The sequence below is a fragment of the Lynx canadensis genome, chromosome D4 (assembly GCF_007474595.2).
Source record: "Lynx canadensis isolate LIC74 chromosome D4, mLynCan4.pri.v2, whole genome shotgun sequence".
NCBI lineage: Eukaryota > Metazoa > Chordata > Mammalia > Carnivora > Felidae > Lynx > Lynx canadensis.
Genome location: NC_044315.2, coordinates 69,855,513 through 69,869,507, shown reverse-complemented (window position 1 = coordinate 69,869,507; position 13,995 = coordinate 69,855,513). Strand labels below are relative to the sequence as shown.

Genomic DNA, 13,995 nt, shown 5'->3' with positions numbered 1-13,995 from the left:
GTGTATCCCATATATACAGCTCAAACTCATGTCAGAAATCAAATTCATCATCTTTTGCTGGAGAAAAAAAAGACGTCTGCCTGGTTTTCTCTCTTCTACCCGCTACACCATCCGTAGCTCTTTTCCCTTTTGCCACCTGCACCCAGGCAGTCCCTGGGTCTACTCAGTTTCCTTGCCAACCTTTACCTTGAGAGATGCTCTTCCTGGTCTCCCTGATTCCAGGCTCCTGACAGGCTCCTCCTGCTCACAGTCTCTAGAGGAATCTTTCTAAGGAAACACTCTGGTTGTGTCATTCCAACGCTCCACATCTGCCAGGGTTCACCACCACCCAGAGGGTGAAGTCCAAGGCCTTCTTTATGGAATTCCTTTGCTATCTGCTTCCATCCTATTACTCAAGCCTATTTTGCCCCATTTCTCACGCTCCTGTTTAAACGTCTACACCACCACGCTGCTTGTGGTTCCTGGCATTCACCATATCCTGCTGTTGCCCCGACCTGTGCTTTGCAAATCCTGTTTCTTCTGCCAAGAACTCTGTCACTCCCATCCCCTTTGCCCAACTGCCACTCACCCCTTAAACCTCCACTCAGGTGCGTCTTCTCCCAGGGACTCTGACCCCCCCCCACCTCTGCAAATTGGGTTGGTTTCTGTGCTCTGCTCTGTAACTTTCCCTCGGCCCTCCTATGGCAACATTGCATTCACTGCTTTACGTTAAAACTGCCTCTTTGGTTCATCTTATCCTGGAGCCTGTACGCTTAAGTATGAGCTTTGTATCATATTTGCCTTTGCTCCCCAGTGCCTGGTATATAGCAGGTGCTCGTGAATGTCTGTTCAACAAATGAATTATTCCACCTTCATTCTAACAGATATGTCTAGCCAGATAACAGGCAGCACATCATCTCTGAGCTGGTCCCAGAAGTATCTGAACAACTGTACCCAGTCGAGGGCGTCACATTTTGAGTAGGACATTGACCATCACCTATGTTCTGGCTTCAGCTTCATCATCTGAATGTTACCCAGTGTGTCTGCGGTGTTCTCATTTGAAGCATTGGTATGATGATAGCCTTGCTGCTACAGGGCAGAGGACAGTTCAGCCACGAGATCCTGGAAACCCCGGTAGGTTGACATGGATCCACAGTAATATACAGGGACTGATGACCAGATGTGTGCTTCCTGTGCTCCATGTGTTGCTTCACTTGACCTTCCTGGCCACTCTGTGAGGTGGATCTTGCCTTCCTTTCTCACATGGGGGAGCTCAGGCTTAGGGTTTAACCAAGCAGCTTGCACATTGTCATGCATGTGCAGTTCTGACTCCAGTCCATGTTCTTGGTCCCTGTGCTCTAATGCTTCCCGCCAATAATCATCTCGCGATTTGGGACCCTGTCGATCTACATCTCCATGAGACTATTACTAGATTATGTTGACGAGCTCACTACTCTGGAATCCGGTTACTAACTAGGAGCCCCTTACCACCACCAGCATCAAGTGATTGTCCGTATGCTGCACACCTGTGGTCCAGTAAGTAACCTCATCCATCACCATCTCGTTAGCTAATAACCCTGTTACTCCTCTCCCCGCTCCTCTCCCAGGGGTCTAGTAACCCTTAACACTTTACCATCCCCCCTCTAGCAGTCTAGAACCTGCATTCATTCAACAGCCCCCTTTGCTAAGGAGCAGAGATTGAACATTATTTTGTTCTTACGAAACACTCCTTATTTGACATGATTCACTGCTTCCTTTCCTGGAGCTCACAAACTCGTCATTTCTTCTGGAGTATTACCTGCCTGCACAACCAACCTCAGGATTCTATAACCAGTGGAATTAGCTTTTTGTATTTTTGAAACTGAGGACTTACTGGTCTTGTATCATTTCCTATTTTTCTGTGATCCCTCAGAATATCTTAACGGCGAATTGGCATTGTTGTCAGATTGATACAATTCATATGGACTGAAAGACTTGAAATCATGCCAGGTAATTATCTTGGCCTTCAAAACCCTCTCGCCTGTTTCATTTCTTGGTCTACCATTTCCACTGAAAATGGTTCCCCTTAACAGCAAAGATGAAGGAATAAGGGCAGTGCAGGAGTGCTTCCCCCCTGCACCGCTCCCCCCCCCCCGCCCCGCCCTGCCCCGTGCCTGTTAATATGGTACCATCCTTCCAGGTCAGTGACTCCAGCCTCCTGGGTCCTGGTCTGAACACAATAATAGATCCTTTTCGTTGCCCTTGACTTTCCAAGTTTTAACCAGTCCTTTAAGATCTGAGCTCATCAAAGAACTCCCTGAGCAGCCATATTGATCCTTTGAATCAATATTTCCCAAACTTGGCTCTAAGTCAATTCCCTGACTGACCAAATCTTCCGTAAGTACCAGGTAAATACCTTAAATAGGCTTAGGATGATTTGCCTCTGCCATTTCCCTCCAGGAGGCAACTGACAAATGCCAAGCCAAGGCATAAGGGGGCAGGGAGAAACCTCAAACTACTGTTCAGGAAAGAGTCCCTTTGCACATGAAAAGTAGCACATTTTTAAGAAGCCCCATGAGGCATCTAAAAGGTGAAACTAATGTGAAGTTGACATTCAGCAGAGCCTCAGCAAAGGAAATCTTAAATAATTCTGCAAATTGGCAAACTTCCCCAAATTAGGGAACCAAAGAATTACTTGGACAGCTTATTAAAAATGGAGAGGTGCCTGGGTGGCTCAGTTAAGAATCCAACTCTTGCTATCGGTTCAGGTCATGATCTCATGGTTTGTGGGTTCAAGCCCTGTGTCTGGCTCTGTGCTGACATTGTGGAGACTGCTTGGAATTCTCTCTCTCTCCCTCTCTGTCTGCCCCTCCCCTGCTTGCTCGCTCGCTCTCTCTCTCTCTCTCTCTCTCTCTCTCAAAATAAAGAAACTTAGGAGATTTCTAGGCTCTACTTAAGTGATTGGTGGTAAGACCTAAGGAACCTTCATTTTAAGTCACCAGAAGAGTCTGAGACAGGCAAGTACAGGACCTCACTTTGGAAAAGCACAGCTTCCTATCTGGTTTGCCGCCTTCTTTTTTTTTTTTTTGGTTCAACTTTAACTCTCATTAGAAAGGCCAACTGTTTTCTTTAAAGTAGGCATGAATCAAAAAGTAAATGAATACATCATAATAAGTAGCTAGCTATGTTTTCACGTATTTAGTAGGTTCACAGTGAAGCAGAAGAAGGTGAAAATTCTAGTGTTTCTTTCTGTGGCCTTCCTTTCATCATAACCTCCCTCTCCCAAGTCTGTCAAACCGAATCCGTCGTCATCCTGCACTCCTCACTCCGGAAGCAAGGGGCTAGAGAATTGCATCCACTGGAGCTGAAGATGGCATGGACACACCAGCGTAGGGACCCATGCCAGGCTCAGAACCCAGCGTGGGGAAGAGGCAGAAGTTTGCAGAAGCAAATTGGCAGGATGCTGCACGCTGCTGAGAGACAGACTGCAGGTCCAGTGTGGAGAGGTGACTTTGTTGGGACATGTGCCCCACGGTTTTCTGACGAGGTGAAATGTGAATGCTCTGGAGCCCCACAAGGTTTGAATCCCAACGTTGCCACTCACCAGCCATGTGACCTTTGTCCGGTTTCTTCTCTGTACCTCATTCTCCTCATCCCCAACGGAAGTAAATGACAGTAGGTATGTAAGGTGCTCTGCACAATGTTTGATGCTGGCTGGTGGCCAGTTTTGGTGGCTTTTGAGGTTTAAGGCCTTAGCAGTCCATGTGGTGAGAAACAGGTCGAGGAAATTCAAAGTCTTGCTCAAGGAACCGCCTGTGTTAAAGGTTGATGGCTTGAGACGTATGGTCTAAGTTTAGCAATGGAAAGGGGTGCTTGGTTCCAAGAGAAAGATCAGAAGGAAGAGGGTTAACACAATACATAAAGACACGTCTCTGAAACTCTAACAAGCTAAGAGCAGAAACACCGTGGTGATCTTTTGAGAGGAACTAAAAAGAAAAATGATATTTCTGTCTGAGAATACTAGGAAATAACTGGCCAGGCAGAATGTGGACAATGCTTTCCCATCTGCACGCGGCAGAACTGGCAGAGGAAGGAGTTGGGGAGACTACTGAGGATCCATTCTGCTGGTACAATTGGGAGCCAAAAGTTGGGAGAATTAAAACAGCATCCGCTTGATCCCCAACTTGTCTAGCTTAGTATTTCATTTTACACAAAGCAGAGGAGGCTTTTAACAATTAGGTGACTAAGTAGAAAGTCAGTAATCAAGAGAACCGCTGTGCTTTTTCACTTATTTTAGGAGGTAATGCATTGGCAAAAATTCAGACAAAAATACCTAAAAGTTACTTTTCCTTTCCACCTTCCGATTCCCTAGTTTCCTAGTTTTTCCCAGAGGCAAACATTAGTGTTTCTTCCTCTTAATCTAGAGCTATTCCGCGTATAAACAAGCACATGTACTTAACCAATCAGTATTGATGGTCATTTAGGCTGCCTCGAATCTCTAAAATTACAGTTTTTCCGCTGTGCTTATATGTTCCGTTTATGTACTTGAGCAAATCTGTCTGTAGGTAAGCTCCCCGAAAGTAGGGGTGCTGGGTAAAAAGAGATGTGCGTGTTTAATTTGGACATTGCCTAACTAAATTTCACCCTAAAGATATTCTACCTAATTACACCTCCTCTCCCTGCTCCCTCACCCCACCCCACCAGCAATTTGAAGGGCCTCTGTGATTCTACAAAGAGGAAGCTACAAGAGGAAGCTCCTAGCCTTAGCTAATTCTTTTCAACCTTTGTTAGTCTGATGGGTAAAAATCAGAATTTCCATCTTAACTGTATTTCTCTGTAAGCAAGGTTGCATACCTTTCCATCTTTCTGAACGTCCCCATTTGTTACTTATTTTCTCTGAACCATCTGGAACCTCTGCTCTTTTGTCGTGCTCTTTAATAAAGATCAGACTGATGAAGTAAAATTAATCATATCATCATAGCCTTTTTAATAGTGGAGAAAAGGATAGAAAGAGTTGATATTTACCAGGCATTTTTTGAAAGCAGATTTCCAAAAGCTTAGGTAACAATCAATATGATATGATGCCCTGGAGATCAGAAAAAGGAATACGGACAGCGTAAAAACAGCCAGGGTGAAGGACTTGATTTCTAACATCTACATTTCCTTTCCTGTTTGGGAATTTGTTGAGAACTTTCTACTCCAACTGCTTAAATACCCACTCCAACATCGTGAATTTCCCTGGTGCATTGGCCAGGGAAGGAGGGATTTACTTTTAGTTACAATTAAAGTTCTGACTTATCAGATATAAAATCCCACTTTATCCCAAGATATGCCGGTGGTTTTATTGGAGGAAAGGCTGCAGAATTTAAAACACCAAAACTGCCGTAGTCTGGGCAATCCACTAAATAGGGTTGGAATAATTAGAGGAACATCCCCGTAGGCTCATGTCGTAAGAAACCCGCAGAACCTACCTAATCATCCCCTACTGAATTGTGAATGGCTTCAACATCACTTTCTGCAGCTGAAACCTCAAAAGCAAGAGGTGTTGCTATGCTAACGGCTCCACGGGCTTCATTCCGTGGCTGAATAATAGATGCTCTATCTATAGTCAAGGCAATTAAACAAGCCCTTAAAATTGGGCCCAGTGTATAGCTTCAGAGGCTAACTCAGGATGTTTATGCTAGAAGCTTCTGGAAAACCTACAAGAACTGAGGAACAGAGAAAGGCTCATTTGAAGAGATTTTAAGACACTAACAAAAGCCAAAATAGATGAATCCTCATCGGTAGCACCTCAGACACACACGCCCAGTGTTCAGCTCCAGCGCCTGTTCACGCTGGTGTCTTATGCAATTAGAATGTCTAAAACCTGCCCTTAACAGAGCGTGCCTTTTATTCATCTAACCTGAACTTCATTCTGGAATGGATGATAGTTTCATTTCATTCATTCCGGTGAGTCGGCTGGTGTCTGCAGAGTGGAAAAATAACTCTTGTCAGCGCACGCCCAAGTCTGCCATGGCTCTTGCGAAGTGTAAAGACTGGCTCCTCGAGACGTTATTCTTCACAAGTAGTAGCTGCACTTTCATGGCAACAATCGTTTCGTCGTGCCGCTCCTTGAGGGCTCCCGTGTGATGCTGTTTGGGGATGCATTTAAAGCAGTGGCTGGGGGTGAGTCTGTTCACGCTGTTACCCACCTAGGGGAAAAAAAATCTTCATTTTAAAGCAGAAAGTGGGCACTGGAATGCAGAAATGAGAGGCCAAAAAAATCCATGAGAAACCAAGAAGGGAAAGCACTGTTAAATTTATTACAAGTGAATGTTGTAAAGGAAAACAACTATATTTGTGTCAGTATTTTTTTTTTTTTTAAGGCAGGAAAGAGATTGAATAAACTCTTAGTCATGAGCCTCTGTGCAAAAATGAACTCATGGAATATTTATTCTCTGGGCTCAGATCCTGAAATTGATCCGGAATTGCTAAAATCCTAGATCTCCCCACAAAGTTCTAAAGCTCTTCCCCACCGCATCGTGCCTCAATCAATCAGAGAGAGGTTATAAACTTATTAAGAGTAACATTAGGTTAAAACGATTTTCTGGCAGAAAACCGTCGAGGCCTGCTGACCCTCTTCCAGCCATTCACTGAAACCGTCTGATGAGCAGTTTCATCAAAGGATAATTCCAGACTCAAAGGGGGGCACCTATCATACCCTGTCTCACACAGGACAGAGAGACCCAGCTGCCCCCGAGCCCAAAAAGGCTCTCCTGACTGCTTCGGGTACAGAAGATTTTACAGTTTTACAGAGGCCGTTTAATGGTAGGAACAACTGGGAACTCATGACCAAAGTGAAGCTTTTATGAATAGACACATGATAAATTACCAAAGGAAAATTAAAATTTAATGCACGACAACATTTATTCAACAAATATTGACTGTGTTTCTATCCTATGCCAAGTACTAAAATAGGCACCGGGAATTGATGTTGAAGACGCACAGCCTTGGGCTACAGCCAGTTAATAAACTAATCAAAACAGCTTCCAGGCTTATGGATTCAACCATTACCTGTGCTAACACTAGAATTAGCTCCAGGCTAATCGCTTGGAAGGTGTCTTGAAAGAAATACAAATTTGAAAAAATTTCCATCTGCCAATTAGTAGTCTATAGAAAGGAATCTAAACCATGCCAAAAAAATATTATTTTGACCTTTTCAGACAAGGGGAAAATGAGGTCATTTCATCTTTTCTTTCTCGTCACTTTTTTAAAAATGTTTATTTATTTTCGAGAGAGAGAAAGAGAGAGCACAAGCAGGGGAGGGGGAAGAGAGAAGGAGACACAGAATCTGAACCAGGCTCCAGGCTCTGAGCTGTCAGCACAGAGCCCTGTGTGAGACTTGAACTCACAAACTGCAAGATCATGACCTGAGGTGAAGTCAGATTCTTTTTTGTTTTTTAATTTAACATTTTTATTTATTTTGAGAGACAGAGCAGGAACGGGAGAGGAACAGAGAGAAAGAGAGGGAGACACAGCATCTGAAGCAGGCTCCAGGCTCAGAGCTGTTAGCACAGCGCCCGATGCAGGGCTCAAACCTATGAACCGTAAGATTGTGACCTGAGCCGAAGTCGGATGCTCAACTGACCGAGCCACCCAGGTGCCCCCTGAAGTCAGATTCTTAACCAACTTGAGCCACCCAGGTGCCCCTCTAGTCACTTAAAAAAAAAAAAATGAAACCACTAAGTTACTGTAAGAAATCAACCCTAATTAACAGACCTAGCCCTCAAAACGTGTCACATTCCTAAGATTGTTGATAGAAAATTTCTCCTCAAACCCATTTTTAAAAAGCTACAGTTTTTCAAACATATTCTCTGCTTACAAATAGTATGCTTGCACTGAATTTAATAAGAACTTGTAGCAGTATGTTAGTCTAATGACCTATTCTGCTCAGCCTCTACTAAATTAAAATTGAAATGAGTGACAGGTATCCTGGAAACCATGATGAGCAAATGCACCTTCTCTCATCTCTCAGTCGGACATGGCACAAATCAAATTATTTCACTGAGCTGTAGTTCCTGGCATAAAAATACTTACTAGATGTTTGTCCAAAACTGCAGTATCTGGGGCCCAGATAAGTGAATGAGTTACCTGAGGTCACATAGCTAAGCAGTAGCAAAACCAAAGCTAAGTGCCCACCAGAGTTGTGTTTTTTTCTAAGTTTACTTATTTATTTTGAGAGAGATGGAGACAGCGTGAGTGGGGGAGGGACAGAGAGAGAGGGAGACAGAGAATCCCAAGTAGGCCCCACACTGTCAGCACGGAGCCTGATATGGGGCTTGAACTCATGAAACTGTGAGATCACGGCCTGAGCTGAAACCAAGAGTCAGACGCTAAACTAACTGAGCCGCCCAGGTGCCCCACACCCCCTTACCCCCCCCCCCCCCAGTATTCTTTTAATGTCATTGTAATGCTCCTTTCATCCCAGGAAAGGAAGTCTCTTAACCCTTCAGAGAGTCCTGGGCTCTGGAGTCAGGTTGCCTGGGTTCAAATCTCAGCTTTGCCATTTACTGACTGTGTGACTTGGAGAAAGTGAATTAGTCTCTCTGTTCCCATTTCCTTACCTGTAAAATAAGGAAATAATAATTGTTGGTGGTGAGAGGATCAAATAAGGTGATAGATGGCACAGTGCTGGGCAACCAAAAATGTTAGCTTTTGAGTTTTTTCCTCTGTGAGTATTTAGAGAGCATGATTCGTGCACTCGTGTTCAGCCAGGAAGTATGATTCTGGCTGACACCATCTGTTGTAAAAACATGGTAGCTGAGATTCTGCTAAGAGCCCCAAGTGGAGAGCCACAGTTCAGCCTAATGGACAGGACATGGGCGGGCAGAAACTTCTCCTTGTCCTTGTCACACATAGAAAGTGACATATTTGTATAGCACACTGGGGTAAGCAGACCAGGCTGCTTGAGCAGCAGCCCATCCAAGGTCCAGCAGTTGGGCAGCTCTATTGAGATATTTGTCAGTATCTCCCTGATGCTTTAGCTCTGACTAGGAATGTGAAATTGTCCCCACTTTGGCTAAAAGGGACACAGGAGCCAGGTTGCCCCCACCAGGCTCCTCTAGAAGGTGTTTGGAGAGGCTGTGTGCTGTGTGGGCTACCTAGAAGCTGTTCCTGCCTCCAGGAATCCTGCTGTGGAGTTAAGACAGGTTCCATGAACAGATAAAAGGGTTATTCGGTCCAGGCAGCACACAATAAGTGCAGTGAGCAATCTAGACACGATGCCAGAGGACTTTGGATAGAGGATACTCATTGTGTTTTCCTAGGAGAGACTTCAAGCTGGCACAGTATCTATGGGGGATTTCTTGGCCATCCAGACATTGGCATTTCATTAAAAGCAGAACATCTGTTGATTTCTTGGCTTTCCTGCCTGATTACTTTGTTGCTTGGAAGGTAGAAGAAACACTGGCAGTGTTACTTCTATTAATTGTGGACAGCAAGGAAGACTAACTAGGTTGGAAATGTATGAGTGGCAAGATCCTTGGGAAAAAATGACTCTTACATCTTGAAATTGTTCATGTGAAATGAGTAGAACTCAGGGTTTAATCCTTCACATCAAAAAGAAGATAGGCCAAAAAGGGAATATTTTTCATATGGACTATGTATCATAGATCATCTGAAAGAGAAAGGCTTTTAGGGGCCAAAATTTTAAATAGTATTTGAAGGGGCACCTGGGTGGCTCAGTGGGTTGAGCGTTTGACTTAAGCTCAGGTCATGATCTCATGGTCAGTGGGTTCGAGTCCCGCATCAGGCTCTGTGCTGACAGCTCGGAGCCTGGAGCCTGCTTTGGATTCTGTCTCTCCCTCTCTCTCTGTCCCACCCCCACTCATGCTCTGTCTCTGTCTTTCAAAAATGAATAAATGTTAAAAAAAATTAAATAAAAAAAACCAGTATTTAAAGAGAAGGAAGGTAGAACATATAAAAACCAAAGAGGTATAGGCCTTTTTTTTTTTTTTAATATATGTTTGTTTACTTTGAGAGAGAGAGGGAGAGAGAGAATCCCAAGCAGGCTCCACACTGACAGTGCACTGATGCAGGGCTTGATCCCATGAACTGTGAGATTGTGACCCTAGCAAAAGTCTGATGCTTAACCAAGTGAGCCACCCAGGAGCCCCTTAAAGGGCTTTTAAAGTTTTACAGATGCATGGTTTAGTTGTAGCAAAAAGATGAACGACTTAATGACAGCTAGTCTTGTTGTCTTAAGATTTTATTTTGAAGTAATCTATGATAGCCATTCTTGAGGATGTGGTATGGGATTCATAGGACAGAATTTTCCTTTTCAACAAGGAAACCAGTCAATATGCTAACTCTCAAGGGTGAAAAGAACAAGGTGAAGAAAATTGAAGTACAAGATGAGAGAGTAGTCAGGAAATACTTTGCCGTTTTGCAATAAGTTCAGGCCTTCAGGCTGAGAAAAATGGCCATGAAGAATAATGAGGAAATTCATATGTCATTGCTGAGTCAGCATCGCTGTGCTTTGAAAAACTATGGAGTCTTGGGGAAATGCCAGAATAGACAGGGAAATGTCATAGAGTTTCCTGAAAAATGAATTGTGAAAACCGGACCGACAGGCTTGCTTGATGGTGATATAGAAAAAGAACGAATTCTTCTTGAAGCACTTAGGGAAGGGAGTCATGTTCACTTAGGAACATAGCATGGATTCACTCCGCATAAGCGATGCTAATCTTTCAAGATTCTTAGTAAGCTAAGAAAAAGGACTATCTTGAACCTGGTTAAGTAGAATGTGTCAGAAACCAAACTTTAATGTTGAAACACTAGATAATTTACACACTTCAGAAATAAGGGTGACTGCTGATACTCAGTATGATGCTGGAGGCCTTACCAATGCAATAAGCCAAGAAAACAAAATAGGCAATAAATGCCCGAAAGGAAGAAACAAAATTATCTTCTTAAAATACAAATGAATTACATTTAATAAGAGAGTTTAGCAAAGTAGCCAGAGGCAGAAATATCCCAAATATCCTAAAGTCAGTAATTGTGTGTATCTAGTAGAATAAAATTAGAGGAAATGTAATAATAAATGAAATCTCATTTTCAATTGTGACAAAACTGGAATATACCTAGGGATTCAATTAATAATATATGTTGCTTTCCTTCAGGGAAGAGTTCAAAAATTCTGACTGAAGGACATTTTAAAAGATCTGAATAAATGGTGAAAAATATCATATTTCTTATGAATACCTTCTCTCAAATTAATCTGTAATATTTAATGCTCCAAATCAGAATTCCAATGGGATTGTTCTGGTAGTAACTTGAGTTGTGAAGTAATCTGGAAGAGTAAGTGCATAGTAATAGTCAAGAAAAAAGAAAAGAAGAAAAATGATGGGGGAAAGGGAGCAGGATTTATCTCATCAGATCTTTAAAAACATATGTTAAAACAAAAGTCATTAAGACAATCTGGTGCTAGTTTAGCAATAGATAAATAGATTGGTAAGAATAGGAAAAATCCAAAAACAGACACAAATATGTGTATTTTCACCATAAGCATCTCTGCCACGAGCATTTTTGCTGCAAACATTTTCTCTGCATAACTACTTGGCTGTAAGGCAGTTTTGCCTTGAAAGATAAAATCATGAAAAATAAAAGAGAGCCACATCCATTAAAAAAAGGTACAATGAGACATGAAAAATGAGTAACAAAACTGGAAAGACTTTATTGCAAAATACAAAATATTTGAATACATCAAAAATGTATAGTGTAGATTCATGACAATACTGCAAAAACAAGTGATTTCATTTTGTAGGTTGGACCTCAGCGCTTGTCTTTAAAGTCTTCTGTTTATAGTATTATATATATGTATTTTTTTGGCTTGTTGATCTGTCTCATTTGGCATTACACTTTTACCTTTGTCACTAAAATTTCTTCCTTCATTAACCGAGGTAACCACCCAAGTGCTAGGATGCATTTTTACAGCTGGGCTTAGTGTTGTTTTCTAGAAGCCTTCTACAGTGTTGTTTGTTCTTGGCATATGGTCACATATCTGTTGCTAGCTGTTCCAAAGGTCTATAGGAAAAGTGGAAGAAATGCTAAGGCTGTAATGCATTTGTGACTGACCTTTGTTAACATTGTAACTGATGTATTATTTTCTAGAATAGTATAGTGGGCAGTCTGGCTTTGCACTCTCTTATTTCACACTTCCAGTAAGTTTTATCACCATATTTTCTATCAAGTTGATATACATAGTTATCATCCACTAAATTAAGACCACCACATCTATGCATCACCGTGTAGACCATTATGAGGGCTAGCTAAGATTTATATGATATAAAAATGGAAACTTTGCCAATGGAGAAATGAAACCAAACTGTCAGCCAGCTATTTTATATTTTACAGCAGAATTCTCTCACAGCCAATTAGATATGCAGTGAAAATGTTTGGGGTGAGAAAATGCTTGGGGCAGAGATGTCTATGGCAAAGATGTTGACAGGAAAACTACCTAGAACCTGTGGTGGATGTTGTGTATCAGTCAGGGGCAATCAGGAAAACTGAAGCCCCTCTAGGCATTTCTTACAGGGAATTGGTTCCACAAGGGATGAAGAATGAGGAAGCTAACTTGGACAGCAAGGCAACCCAGAAATTAGTAACACTAGAACTAGAGCTGGAGGGACACAGGGACAAAGGGAGGTGGCAGTGTTCCAGAGCCCAGGAGCTGGGGCCACAGGGACCCCGCAGCTACTGCTGGAAACATCACCTGAGGCAGGAAGAGATGGGGAAGAAATACCTTGACTTGTCTCCTTTTCCCAGTCTCTTTCACTCATGCCTACCACTGGCCAAGCCTACCTAAAAGCCAGAGGGCAGGGAGCCTGAGAAGTGTGTTTCCTTGGAAACAGAGCAGGTGGGTGAGGGCAGAGCAGAGTGGGGATCTGAGAGCACTCAGGAAAGTGACTGCCACATGCAGAAGGTGGCATTTCAAGTTAGTGGGACAAGGATGAATTATGCCTTTGGTATTTGTTGGGACAACTGGTTGTTCGCTTCAGAAAAAAAGTGAGAACTTTTCCTTACAATATGCACATAAACTCTTCCTCCCTATTGGCTCTTCCCTAGGCTACCTCAGGTGGCCCTCCTCACCTAACACTTATCAAAGCACCTGTCATACTGCCTTGGACTTGTTACTCAGCAGCGAGCTCCTTGAGGGCAAGGACAACCCCCCATGCCTACCACAGTGCTGGGCACAAGACTTAGCACTCAAATAGTTATCGAATGCGTGGATACTTAATTTTTATCTAACCAGTATTCATTGAACGCCTGCTGTGTGCTTAGCACAGTGGAGGATATGAAGACATGTGACATGACAGTCTCTGTTCCTCCAGACCTTACTGTGTCGTTGGGAAGGCAAGATGTATACATAAGGTTGTCTCAGGCAGTGAGGTTCTAAGGAGGTCTTAGGATTTTCCCGATGAGTGCATTTGCTGCCTTAAATAGAAGCCAAGACAGATGGGAAGATGTAGCAGATGGGCAGCAAGCAGAGAGGCAGTAGTCCTGGATTGTGTCCCAGGCTCAGCTACTTACCCACGGCGTGACCCGGTCACCTCGTTCCCCCAGTGAACCCCGATGCCCCATATGCAAAATGAAGACGTTGGACCAGGACAGTGGTTCTCGGTCCTGGCTGCACATTCGGATTTAGAGATAGATGATGACGTAATTGGTCTGGGGTAGGGGCTAGACCCTGATATTTTTCAAAATCTTCCCTGGCGATTTTTAAAAATCAAATTTATAAAGATCTAAATTAATAATCATACAATTCACCAGTTTAAATTGTACCGCTCAGTGGTTTTTAGCATTTTCGCTAAGTTGTACAACCATCACTACGATCTAATTTTTTTTTTTCAACGTTTTTATTTATTTTGGGGACAGACAGAGACAGAGCATGAACGGGGGAGGGGCAGAGAGAGAGGGAGACACAGAATCGGAAACAGGCTCCAGGCTCCGAGCCATCAGCCCAGAGCCTGACGCGGGGCTCGAACTCACAGACCGTGA

At 43.1% G+C, this 13,995-nt stretch overlaps 1 protein-coding gene across 7 annotated transcripts in view; it reads left to right on the top strand.

The window, feature by feature from the left end:
* EPB41L4B (erythrocyte membrane protein band 4.1 like 4B) overlaps positions 1–13,995 on the top strand; it is a 128,736-nt gene that overhangs the window by 77,944 nt on the left and 36,797 nt on the right. The gene's annotated exons all lie outside the window — the stretch shown is intronic.